Source organism: Oncorhynchus keta, chromosome 37 (assembly GCF_023373465.1).
Source record: "Oncorhynchus keta strain PuntledgeMale-10-30-2019 chromosome 37, Oket_V2, whole genome shotgun sequence".
In the NCBI taxonomy this organism is placed as follows: Eukaryota; Metazoa; Chordata; class Actinopteri; order Salmoniformes; family Salmonidae; genus Oncorhynchus; species Oncorhynchus keta.
The window spans coordinates 22,364,057-22,375,972 of NC_068457.1; the positions used below are offsets into that span (position 1 = coordinate 22,364,057).

General features: G+C 44.2%; 1 long non-coding RNA gene across 1 annotated transcript; it reads left to right on the top strand.

Annotated features, from left to right (window-relative positions):
• The first annotated feature begins 36 nt into the window (after positions 1-36).
• LOC127916750 (uncharacterized) lies at positions 37-3,963 on the top strand. Its single transcript, XR_008095804.1, has 2 exons — positions 37-157; positions 244-3,963. It is a non-coding gene; the product is annotated as an uncharacterized LOC127916750 (long non-coding RNA).
• The last annotated feature ends 7,953 nt before the right edge of the window (positions 3,964-11,916 follow it).

Sequence of the window (11,916 nt, forward strand, 5' to 3'; positions counted from 1 at the left end):
ATCCATCCCTCCCTCTCTCTCGTCCATCCCTGGTAAGCTCCATGCAGCGTGGCTCCCCCAGGCTGGGCCTGTCTGTGCTGGAGGCTCAGAGAGGAGACTCTGAGGAGGCTGAGACTGTCAGCGCCATGGCCTCTCTCTCTGTGGCCAACAAACAGAGGTAGGTCACCATAGCTTCTATCATCCAGTTCTATTGAGATGCACCCGTTTTGCTAACGCACCTTTCTCTCCTCTTGTTCCCCTTAGCAGGTCGGAGGAGGAACCCATGGAGGAGGAAGCACCATTATAGCGGGGGAAGCATAAGGGCGTCGTACCGTGACTGTCGGCCTCTGCAGCTCGGAAGACTACCTTCTGGAGAGTCTCGACTGTCCCTTTCATTTAGTCCCTCCGCGCCGTGCCTATCACCTTGATTGGCAGCTCCTCTGCCAATGAGAGAGAGGGATGGGCTTCAGAGTAGGGAGTCAATGGGGATACGATATGAAGGACGAAGTGACAAAGCGCTGCAGCCAGGCAGCTCAGCGTGGTCAGCTCACCGTGACTCTAAAGAGACGTTTGTTTCTGCCAGTCAGACTGAGGCAGCCCCAGAAGACACCCCAGCACCGAGGCAGTGGGTTCTCGGAGTGGAGGCGGATAATGGAAGTGTTACTCCTGAAGGGAAAGATCTGCTGCTTTACAGAGCTCCCCCGTGGCCAAATATGGAGACAGAGGACAGGACAAGTCCGGCTGTCACACACAGCGTGGACATTTATTTTCTCTCCTGCTTTTGTCCCCCTAAATGGAGGACATGCTACTGATGGAGATGGTAGTTACTGATGAGAGATGGAGGACAACAAAGCCCCAAGGAGAATTGTCGGGCTGTCATTGGCTGAGGACAGTAGACTTGACTGTGGTTGGCTGTTGAGCAAGCGGCCTTTGCCGTTATTAGATGATGAGGCTATTGGATCTTTGCCTTATTGATGCAGCTGGTAGTTCTGTGATGGTCCACCAATGAGAGAGTGCCTTTGTGAAGCTCTGATGGATTTCAGGATTGTGTCAGAAATGAAGATTGCCTTAAATGATGATCCTGACCAGGGGAGAGAGAGAGAAATACATTTTCCTGTTTGACAGAGGTCGGGATGGTGGAAAAAATGATCTTTCAGCATGTTTACCAGGATTGTGATGTAGACAGCGTTTGTCTCTCACAGCCTCTTTTAGAGGTCATTATACCTTTGGATTGATATATTTTTCTGTAAAAATGCTTCAAAAAGGTAGTTGCAAGCAAACATTTGAAACGTTCAACTAACAGTTGATTCGTAAAGCACTGTTGAAGGTTAGCATTTAGCCTTATGTAGCTTCCCTTTATCACATAACCAATCGCTAACGGAGAAAAAGCATGTCTCACCAGAAAGACCTGTCGGTTGCAAGGTTAGAAAGTTATCCAAAAAGAACTAGTCGAGCAAAAAAAAAGCCAAAGCACGAGTTTGCATCCAGCTCTTTCGTACCACTAGTAACAGCAGGCATACACAGTATTACTACTGGCTTTTCATACCAAGCACACTGTTCGAGAGCTAACGGATCAAACATGTATGTCTCAACCTTTTTGTGAAATAATTATTGAATTCCAATGTATTGTTTGGCAACTACCTTAGTTAATAGTTACTATGAACATCTTGTCATGTATATTGAATTGAACATATTGTGAAGCCAAGTGTTAATTTGCCATCTTTGAAACTATCATTTCCACATCAAGCTCGTCAATTGACTAAACCATCATCAACTTTTTCTTAATCAACGATCTCAAGTGGGTGACAATTCTATTTTTGGCATGTATGAAAATCTCTAGTTTTGAACATACTTTTTATATTTGTGTATTTGTCCTTTTGCGTTGTTACTCTGTACAGTTGATGTGCCACTCGCTCTTAGTGTCCTCATCATGCATTGGGATGGAGATCAGCCTTTCTACCCTATACCATGATTCCAGCAATTGTCTATTTACTTACAGAATGATCCAGTTTACAGAGAGGTTCTACATGGAAAACCTAGAAATATATTATATCCGTAGCCTACATGAGAGCTATGACGTTGTGAAAGAGAATAGCTATGGCAAAGATGGTCTCACTCCAGTAAATAACTCTAAAAACCTTATGTGGGGGGTTGAGGTTGACTGCACTGTTTTAAACTGGCCCTGGTTGGAACAGCCCCTGCACTCAGCAGCACTGTATGTGGTCTCTGTTCCACACATCACTCTGAACACAAAAAGGGGAACACACTGATTTGTTTTTCTACTGTATTGTTCCTGGCTGCACTGTAGCTAGACTAGACTAGCATGGGGCATTTTAAAGACACTTTGCTTTCGCGTTTGACTCCATTGGGACCAACCAAAATGACATACCGAGGTTACTTTTGACACCATAACACACTGTTGTTGATTTGACAGCATGGTTACTGCTGTCCTGCCATGGTTACTGCTGTGTTGCCATGGTTACTCTACATTAGCATACCTCGACTTCAGAAAATGTTGTGACATCACTTCTTCCTGTCGTAGCTACATTAGTCGAGTTGTCAAGAAACCGGAGTCATGATATTAGTGGGTTGGCATGGTCTCATTATAGTTCAAACTATTCTCATCCCTAGTAAATAACTCCTTTTAGTTTTCAATAATGTTCCTACACTAATTTTGGTAGTATCATGTTTCCTTTTCATGATTTAGTAAACATTCTATGTTTTGCTTTGTGTTTGCTCTCAGATTCACCATTCCTATGAATAGTTTCAGAGCCCCAGGGTTTGGTATGTTCCTTTAAAAAACATTTCTTTAACGGCCTCTAATTCTCTGCATGGTTTGTCTGTCCGCATGCCTGTCTGGCTGTACGTCTGTGTAACACTGGATTTGCACAGTAGAAGAAAACTAGAGGACTAAATCCTATCCCAGAAAACCCAGTGTGAATGTCTCTTCTTCTTTGGTGTACTAAGGATACAAAGGACTTGTCAAAATGAATTCCACATTAGATTTTTTAAAAATAATTATATGCTCAGTTTTTGTAGGGAAATTACCAAGCACTTAAACAAGATAATGGACAATAGACTTGACTGTGTTTAGAGTAAGAGGAAATATGGATTAGCTAGGCTAATCTCTGAGTGTATTTATGCTGGCTTCACATGCTCATGGGAAATGGGGAAGTGGAACAATTAGGTCCGACATGATTGTGTTTAAGTGCTTTTGAAGTCAGAAAAATTCTTCAACCAATAGGATTTTAGCTAGCTTATCAAGGTTGCTAATAATAAAGTTAGCTAATAATAAAGTTAGCTATCTTATCAAGGTTGCTAATAATAAAGTTAGCTATCTTATCAAGGTTGCTAATAATAAAGTTAGCGAGTTTATCAAGGTTGCTAATAATAAAGTTAGCTAGCTTATCAAGGTTGCTAATAATAAAGTTAGCTAGATTGCTGAACATTGACAATATGGTGAGGTCGTAGTTGTCAAACTGATTTGTTATTTTTTGGTTGAAAAGGTCAAAGGTCAGTGGTGAAACATAACTCACCAACCTGGGCAACAACATTTTCAGAGTTTCCCACTTGAAATTCCGACTTGGAGGTTCGCTCAAGTGAAACTTCTCAGTTGGAAATAGGAACTTCCGATACCACATGAACGTGGCATTACATCCATCTAGACTGCTTGTCTCTCCCCTAAGAGTGTTTCTAGGGTGTTGGGGACAGACACAAAAAGTAGACAATGGCTAAAACATCCTTTAAAACACTCCAGATGTGGTTGATTGGGAAGCGAATTTTCTGCAGACTCTTATCCACTTAAGCCAGTTGTATTTAAAACCACTGTGGTTAAAAAGAGCTATTCTCGGTTTACATATGTAAATGTTAGTTATTTTTGTTTTCTTTCCATTCCATTGTAACAAATGATATCTTGTTGGGACCGATATGCTTTTGACATTTTGTCTCAGACATAAACTCTAAAATATATTTCTGAAAAATGAAGTTGTCTTGTGTGTTAATTGTGATGCTATATTTATGAATCCAAAAATGTATAGTTACCAGACCTATGTCAAGTCAATATGTTCTTGAGTATCAAAGGCCCTGTCCAGAAACCACAACCGTCCTAGGCACTGGTGTAGATCTGGGCCAGTATTCATAAAGCGTCTGAGTAGAGAGTCCTGATCTAAGATCAGTTTGGCCTTCTTGATAATGAATTAAGATTGCTGAACAGAAGACCCTAGATCAGCACCCCCTTCCCCTGCTACTTGCTGGGTGAACCATGTACCTGCTACTGGCTGGGTGAACCATGTACCTGCTACTGGCTGGGTGAACCATGTACCTGCTACTGGCTGGGTGAACTATGTACCTGCTACTGGCTGGGTGAACTATGTACCTGCTACTGGCTGGGTGAACCATGTACCTGCTACTGGCTGGGTGAACCATGTACCTGCTACTGGCTGGGTGAACCATGTACCTGCTACTGGCTGGGTGAACTATGTACCTGCTACTGGCTGGGTGAACCATGTACCTGCTACTGGCTGGGTGAACCATGTGCCTGCTACTGGCTGGGTGAACCATGTACCTGCTACTCGCTGGGTGAACCATGTACCTGCTACTCGCTGGGTGAACCATGTACCTGCTACTCGCTGGGTGAACCATGTACCTGCTACTCGCTGGGTGAACCATGTACCTGCAGGGGGGTCGTAACAGCAGCGTGACTCATTGTACTGTAACTTCCCCTGCTACTCGCTGGGTGAACCATGTACCTGCTACTCGCTGGGTGAACCATGTACCTGCTACTCGCTGGGTGAACCATGTACCTGCTACTCGCTGGGTGAACCATGTACCTGCTACTCGGGGTGAACCATGTACCTGCTACTGGCTGGGTGAACCATGTACCTGCTACCTGGGTGAACCATGTACCTGCTACTCGCTGGGTGAACCATGTACCTGCTACTGGCTGGGTGAACCATGTACCTGCTACTCGCTGGGTGAACCATGTACCTGCTACTCGCTGGGTGAACCATGTACCTGCTACTGGCTGGGTGAACCATGTACCTGCTACTCGCTGGGTGAACCATGTACCTGCTACTCGCTGGGTGAACCATGTACCTGCAGGGGGGTCGTAACAGCAGCGTGACACATTGTACTGTAACTTCCCCTGCTACTCGCTGGGTGAACCATGTACCTGCTACTCGCTGGGTGAACCATGTACCTGCTACTCGCTGGGTGAACCATGTACCTGCAGGGGGGTCGTAACAGCAGCGTGACTCATTGTACTGTAACTTCCCCTGCTACTCGCTGGGTGAACCATGTACCTGCTACTCGCTGGGTGAACCATGTACCTGCAGGGGGGTCGTAGCAGCAGCGTGACTCATTGTACTGTAACTTCCCCTGCTACTCGCTGGGTGAACCACGTACCTGCTACTCGCTGGGTGAACCATGTACCTGCTACTCGCTGGGTGAACCATGTACCTGCAGGGGGGTCGTAGCAGCAGCGTGACTCATTGTACTGTAACTTCCCCTGCTACTCGCTGGGTGAACCATGTACCTGCTACTCGCTGGGTGAACCATGTACCTGCTACTCGCTGGGTGAACCATGTACCTGCTACTCGCTGGGTGAACCATGTACCTGCTACTCGCTGGGTGAACCATGTACCTGCTACTCGCTGGGTGAACCATGTACCTGCTACTCGCTGGGTGAACCATGTACCTGCAGGAGGGTCGTAGCAGCAGCGTGACTCATTGTACTGTAACTTCCCCTGCTACTCGCTGGGTGAACCATGTACCTGCAGGGGGGTCGTAACAGCAGCGTGACTCATTGTACTGTAACTTCCCCTGGAGTTTCACTAGATGTCAGCGGAGACGTGAAATAAGATGTCTGTTGGAGAAACACATCTGAGGAAGAGAACAATATGAGACCGACCGTTTGTTAGCCGCCCAGATATCTGTTCGGCTTCAACTCAGTTATTCACCAAAAAATGCATCAAAGCCATACATTACCAGGTGTATTTCAACAGCATCGCCATAGGAACTACAACCAGTTATGTTAGGAGAAAATAATCAAATCTAGTTGTAAATAATCTAGTCTCTTTTCTAATGTGAAACACTAACAATACTTGTGTTTAGTTCTGAACTGTGAAATGGTGAGGTACTATCCTGATTAAACCAGACTTAATCCTGTGCAGGCTAACCAGGCTTTAACCAGGTTAGTTCATGACTAATATGTAAGGGAAATGAGGACAGCTCTGGTAGATACTGAACACCTAAAGGCCTACAAGTGCAAAGGTAATGCTAGAAGATAGAGGCCAATGCTCTGTAATAATTCAGCATGTACTGTCGCTTAGCAGCAGGCCAGATGCTTCTAAATCAGTGTGATGCATAATTACATTCAGAGAGAGAGAAGAGGGACACCCACACATCCTTGCCCATGCATTTCAATGTACTACCCTACCCCACTCAGCCTGCTCATAACAACTAGGAGAGCCCATGATAATTATCTTGTGTAATGTGTGTGTTAGCCTGGAGGGTGGAAATGCAGTGCTAACTTCAAGTGTATATTGTGTCTCTTCTCTCACCTACTCTGGCACAACACATTTACATTTGAGTCATTTAGCAGAGGCTCTTATCCAGAGCGACTTACAGTGAGTGTGTTAATCTTTAAAATGGCTAGGTGAGACAACAACACATCACAATCGTATCGTGTATTTTCCCTCTAAGTATTTGTTAGCTAGTAGGAAAAGTGCCTTTCTTTAAGATCCTCACCAGTGGAACACAGATGGAAGTGTTCAATAGTAATCTGGAAGAAACGTGTCAGACACACTCAGGCTCATGGCTGTTTCCTAACTGATGCTGTAAGCAATGGTAATAGGCTGGCCTTAACAGAGATTAACAGGTGCTGTCGTGGCAACCAGGATCTGGCAACCAAACTAACATAAGCTTTGGATCGGTGTTATCTGGTGATTCATCTTGTTGGCAACTTACATAAACATGAATGGTACATATATCTGTCTTTATACTATGGACATGGCCAGATTACCAACCGGGCACAAGCCCCGGGCCCCCGGCCTTCAAGGGGCCCCCAACCCCCAAAAATTATTATTACGAAGAGCGAAAAGATACGAAGAGAAAATTCAGCAGTTTAAGAGCTAATTTCCTGCAATTCACACAGTATATTCTTCTCTCTGCCATATGGTAAAATGTGTAGAATTTCAGGAAGTCTGCTGGGCCCCAAATGCGGTAGTCTGTCCCTTTTTATAGCAGTAATAGTTCCTCCGGGGCTTAAGTTTTACGTCACTGGTTATTTGGATGAGATGATCTGATGCTAGATTGAGATTGTGTGATTTAAGTGATTGTAATATTAGACAATAATAGACACTCCCTTTTTATTATTATTATTTTGGGGTAATAACTTTCGGCATGTGGCTCATTCACATGGTACTGTAAAGCAGACTAGTATTTTAATATATGAGATGGTTTTGTGGTTATTACTGAGTACTGCCTTGTCAGGCACCGTTAGGCCAGCTAAGAGGTTTTAGGGGTCGTCACTAGTTACCAGAGCCACAAAGTCATAAACCCATCCCATTTCTTCAATTTCTCTTATTAAAATGTTAATCCTAACCTTAACCACACTGCTAACCTTATGCATAACCTTAAATTCATCTCGTAAAAAATTGTGGAAACCAAAAATAGTTTTGGTCTTTAATTTTTTGCCAATTTTGAATTTGTGGCTATGGTAAGTAGTGGAAACCAGTCTTAGGGGTTTTAGATGATTGACCATCAGTTGAAGGAGACCGAGTGATGATACAGGCAGCATGTCGGATTTACCCAGTATGTCTTGTGGTTTCAGGTGAGTAAAGATGTCCTTAAGTGCATAAAAGTCTTATTACACATGTTAAGTGAATGTATAAACAAGTAGAGGTAGGCAGGGTAGCCTAGTGGTTAGAGCGTTGGTCTAGTAACCAGAAGGTTGCAAGTTCATATCCCCGAGCTGACAAGGTACAAATCTGTCGTTCTGTCCTTGAACAGGCAGTTAAACCCACTGTTCCACAGTAGGCCGTCATTGAAAATAAGAATTTGTTCTAAACTGACTTGCCTAGTTAAATAAAGGTAAGATAAATAAATGAAATAAAGGTATCAGGGAAATAAGTGATGCTAAAGTTACAGATATAGAGAAATATACCTACAGTAGTAGGATCTTAATATGAGACATTTTACTACAGCAGGAAAAGAATCCTGCAGCAACTGGAAATGTGAATTATTATATGGATAATCATTAATGGACATTTTATGTAGGGGTTGATACCTTTTTTTGTTAGGGCAACTTTAAAGTGGACATGACAAACTTTAGAAGCCTTTTTAAACCTTGAATACACGACATGTTTGCATTTCCTGCTGTGCGGGGAAATTCTCATCAACAAAAGAGTGATCAAATTAAGATCAAACAACTGTACTGTGTTGTATACTTAGTGCCTAGCTAGCCAACTGGCTAGGTGGTACGTCATAGTGAGATATGAAATTTGCCATCTGCAACCTAGAATTTGAGTGGAAATGTATCAGTTTTTCACTGTTTATTAATGTGAGAGAAGTGTTTTGCACAAGTTTAAATCCTTTAAGAGAATGAGAATTGACATACTGTATTTGTGATTGAGATGATTGACCATCAGTAGGAGACCTAGTGATGATAGAGGCATCATGTCTGATGTGCCCCGTCTGTCTTGGGATTTCAGAATAGAGAAGTACACGTTGTAAACTGCTACATGTGACAATAGGACCCCCTTGCTTCTCCAATAGGGTCAACATGTTGGATGAGAGTAGAAGAGGTTAAGACACAGGGGCTATGCCAGGAATGTGGGGAATCCCATTGATCCCAGTGTGTCCCGGTACGGCTCAGAACATTCCCGCAAACGTTATGGGAAACCCAAGCCAGCTACCTGACAGGGTGAAACGTGACACCTGTTGGAACTGTGAGGAGAGTTAACCTGGGGGAACATGGTAGACAGAGACAGGAGAAACTGCACTACGGGTTCTGAGAGGAGAGTTAACCTGGGGGAACATGGTAGACAGAGACAGGAGAAACTGCACTACCGGTTCTGAGAGGAGAGTTAACCTGGGGAACATGGTAGTTGCACTACGGGTTCTGGGGGGGAACATGGTAGACAGAGACAGGAGAAACTGCACTACGGGTTCTGAGAGGAGAGTTAACCTGGGGGAACATGGTAGACAGAGACAGGAGAAACTGGGGTTCTGAGAGGAGAGTTAACCTGAGTTAACCTGGGGAACATGGTAGACAGAGACAGGAGAAACTGCACTACGGGTTCTGAGAGGAGAGTTAACCTGGGGTTCTGAACATGGTAGACAGAGACAGGAGAAACTGCACTACGGGTTCTGAGAGGAGAGTTAACCTGGGGGAACATGGTAGACAGAGACAGGAGAAACTGCACTACGGGTTCTGAGAGGAGAGTTAACCTGGGGGAACATGGTAGACAGAGACAGGAGAAACTGCACTACGGGTTCTGAGAGGAGAGTTAACCTGGGGGAACATGGTAGACAGAGACAGGAGAAACTGCACTACGGGTTCTGAGAGGAGAGTTAACCTGGGGGAAGAGCTCTCTCTCGTTCCTTTCCTTTGTCACATTGTTTTATTTCTCCCTCTCTCCCTGTGATTCCTCTCTCTCGCTCTCCCACTGCATGGAGGAGGTGGAGGTTGCATTTACTCTCTGACCCCTCTCTAACTTCCTGTGACGGGGCCACTCAGTAGCAGCAGGGGAAGGGGATTGTGGCTGTCGGTGGAGAGGCCAATAAGAGCTCTCCTGAAACTCGACCAGATCAAGAGCATCACTACCCGAACGCCTGTTCCTCATCCGTTACCCTGGCAACAACACAGCTCAGCACGAGTTCTTCTCTTGGCCAGAAAGTGTGTGTATGTGTGCGTGGGTAGCCAAGATTCTTCCGAGCTGTTCAGCAAGCCTCCCTGCTGTACGTTGCCATACAATTCTAGCAACTGCTAGATAGATAGAGATGGAGTAAAACAAAAGAGCTGGAATACTAAATGTTTACTGCATGGCCTAAATGAAGAATTGATTTTTCTCTCTGTCACTGAAGTTAATCTCAAACTGGTCCTTGGACAAGATTCTGTCATCTATTTTAGAAATACCTTAGAGGATTTGGAATGGTGTGTGTGTGTGTGTGGACAGCAGTAGGCCCCGTTACATTGGTGTGGGTTGTATTTGGTGTGGGTTATATTTATTCATAGTTGTGTTGATCCACAGGCTTAGATGGTTTCATCTCGCTCTCTCTCCCTTCTACACTGGTGAATTAAGAACACGTCTGGGCTTTTGTGTTCTGTTCCTACAACCCACGTGTGTGTGTGTGTGTGTGTGTGTCTGAGAGTGGCCCCATATTCTCCATCCCTCCTGCTCCTCCTCTGTTCACTGAAGACACTTCTCCTTCTTCTCTTAAAATGAGTGGGCTTTAAGGCTGAACATTGAATGTTGTAGGATCAGTCAAAGTTCGACACATGTACAGGTGTAGGCAGGACAGCAGGCTAGAATCACTCATGCAGATCAATGTCTAACAAGACATATTATTCAAATGACTCATTGTCGATCACTCATATTGTGTAACACCACCAGTCACTGCAAAAAAATTACTCTTTCAATAACTTTTTGAATGTATCATTGTTGAACTTCCAAAACACACTTTGTGACTGTATGACAACCCAGGGCACATCTTGATGCTGTTAAGAGCCAGTCACACCAACCACTGGCATGACTTAGCCTGGAGCCCTCCATGAAGATCACAGCCCCCTCACCAGGTGCTTCAGAAAATGAGGGCGTCTTCTTCTTAGCATTTTAGCAGCGTTGCTTGGCAACGGAAATTAGCCCCGGCTCTGTCAAACACAACACTGTCATTGGGCAAAATGGTCACTTGTTGTCAGTCGAATTCTGATAATGCCTGTTGATCCAAAGACAATGTTTCTCTGCTCAGAATATGTTCTCTTCAACAGGAGCGGGGCTTGAGGGGGGCACTGATTTGTGTGTTCACATGAAAGATATGCCTCTCTTGCTTTGTGTTGTATCTATTCATCACACACACACACACACACACACTCCTTGCGCATTCACACTTCTCCTTCATTGCTATGGCTTCGGGAGTCATATCTCTTTGTGTACAATTGATGTCTGCCCGTCAAGGCTGTTGTCTGACAAAGATATTGTCTTGAAAAGATGAATCATTTTGCTCCACACTGTATGTGCTGCCTTGAGACTACTGATGGAGGGAGACTCATATGAGAGTCCAACACAATTCTCTTCAAATACAGCAGCTCAAACATCTGAAGACGATCGGGAATCTTTGTGGATCAACCTTTTTGATGGAGAACATTGACATCCTCAACATCGACATCCTATTTATGAAATGCTCAGACCTGAACTAAATTGCATTGTTGTCGTGTACAGCATATAATACTTCACATCACAACTATTGGGGGGTTTGCAGTGTTGCAATTCTGTGCACGTTTCAATTTCATTTTGATCATGTTGATCATGTTGATTGTGCTTATAGACGGCAAAAGGCAGTACCTCCAATATTTCCTGCTTTTTTTCAAATCCAGGAGTCAAGAGAGTGGTTCTTTGCCAGTATACGCCTACACACCCCATGTGTTCTCTTTCTCCCTCTGAGAACACACACACACACACACACACACTGCATGTTCACAGATACATATACACACATTCATACATAGAAGCATGCATTTCAAAGAGCGATTGAATAGGCTGTTCAGGGTCAGCTCCTCAAGGCAGAGATGCATCCCATGGTCTTTATATGGTATGACAGAGCAAATACCACTCACTTACTTTAGATCCTGTTCTAACCATCCTATACCAACTTAAGATATGTTGTATAAAGCACACGTGGGAATTAATAAACATGTAAAATGTGTCCTTATATTGT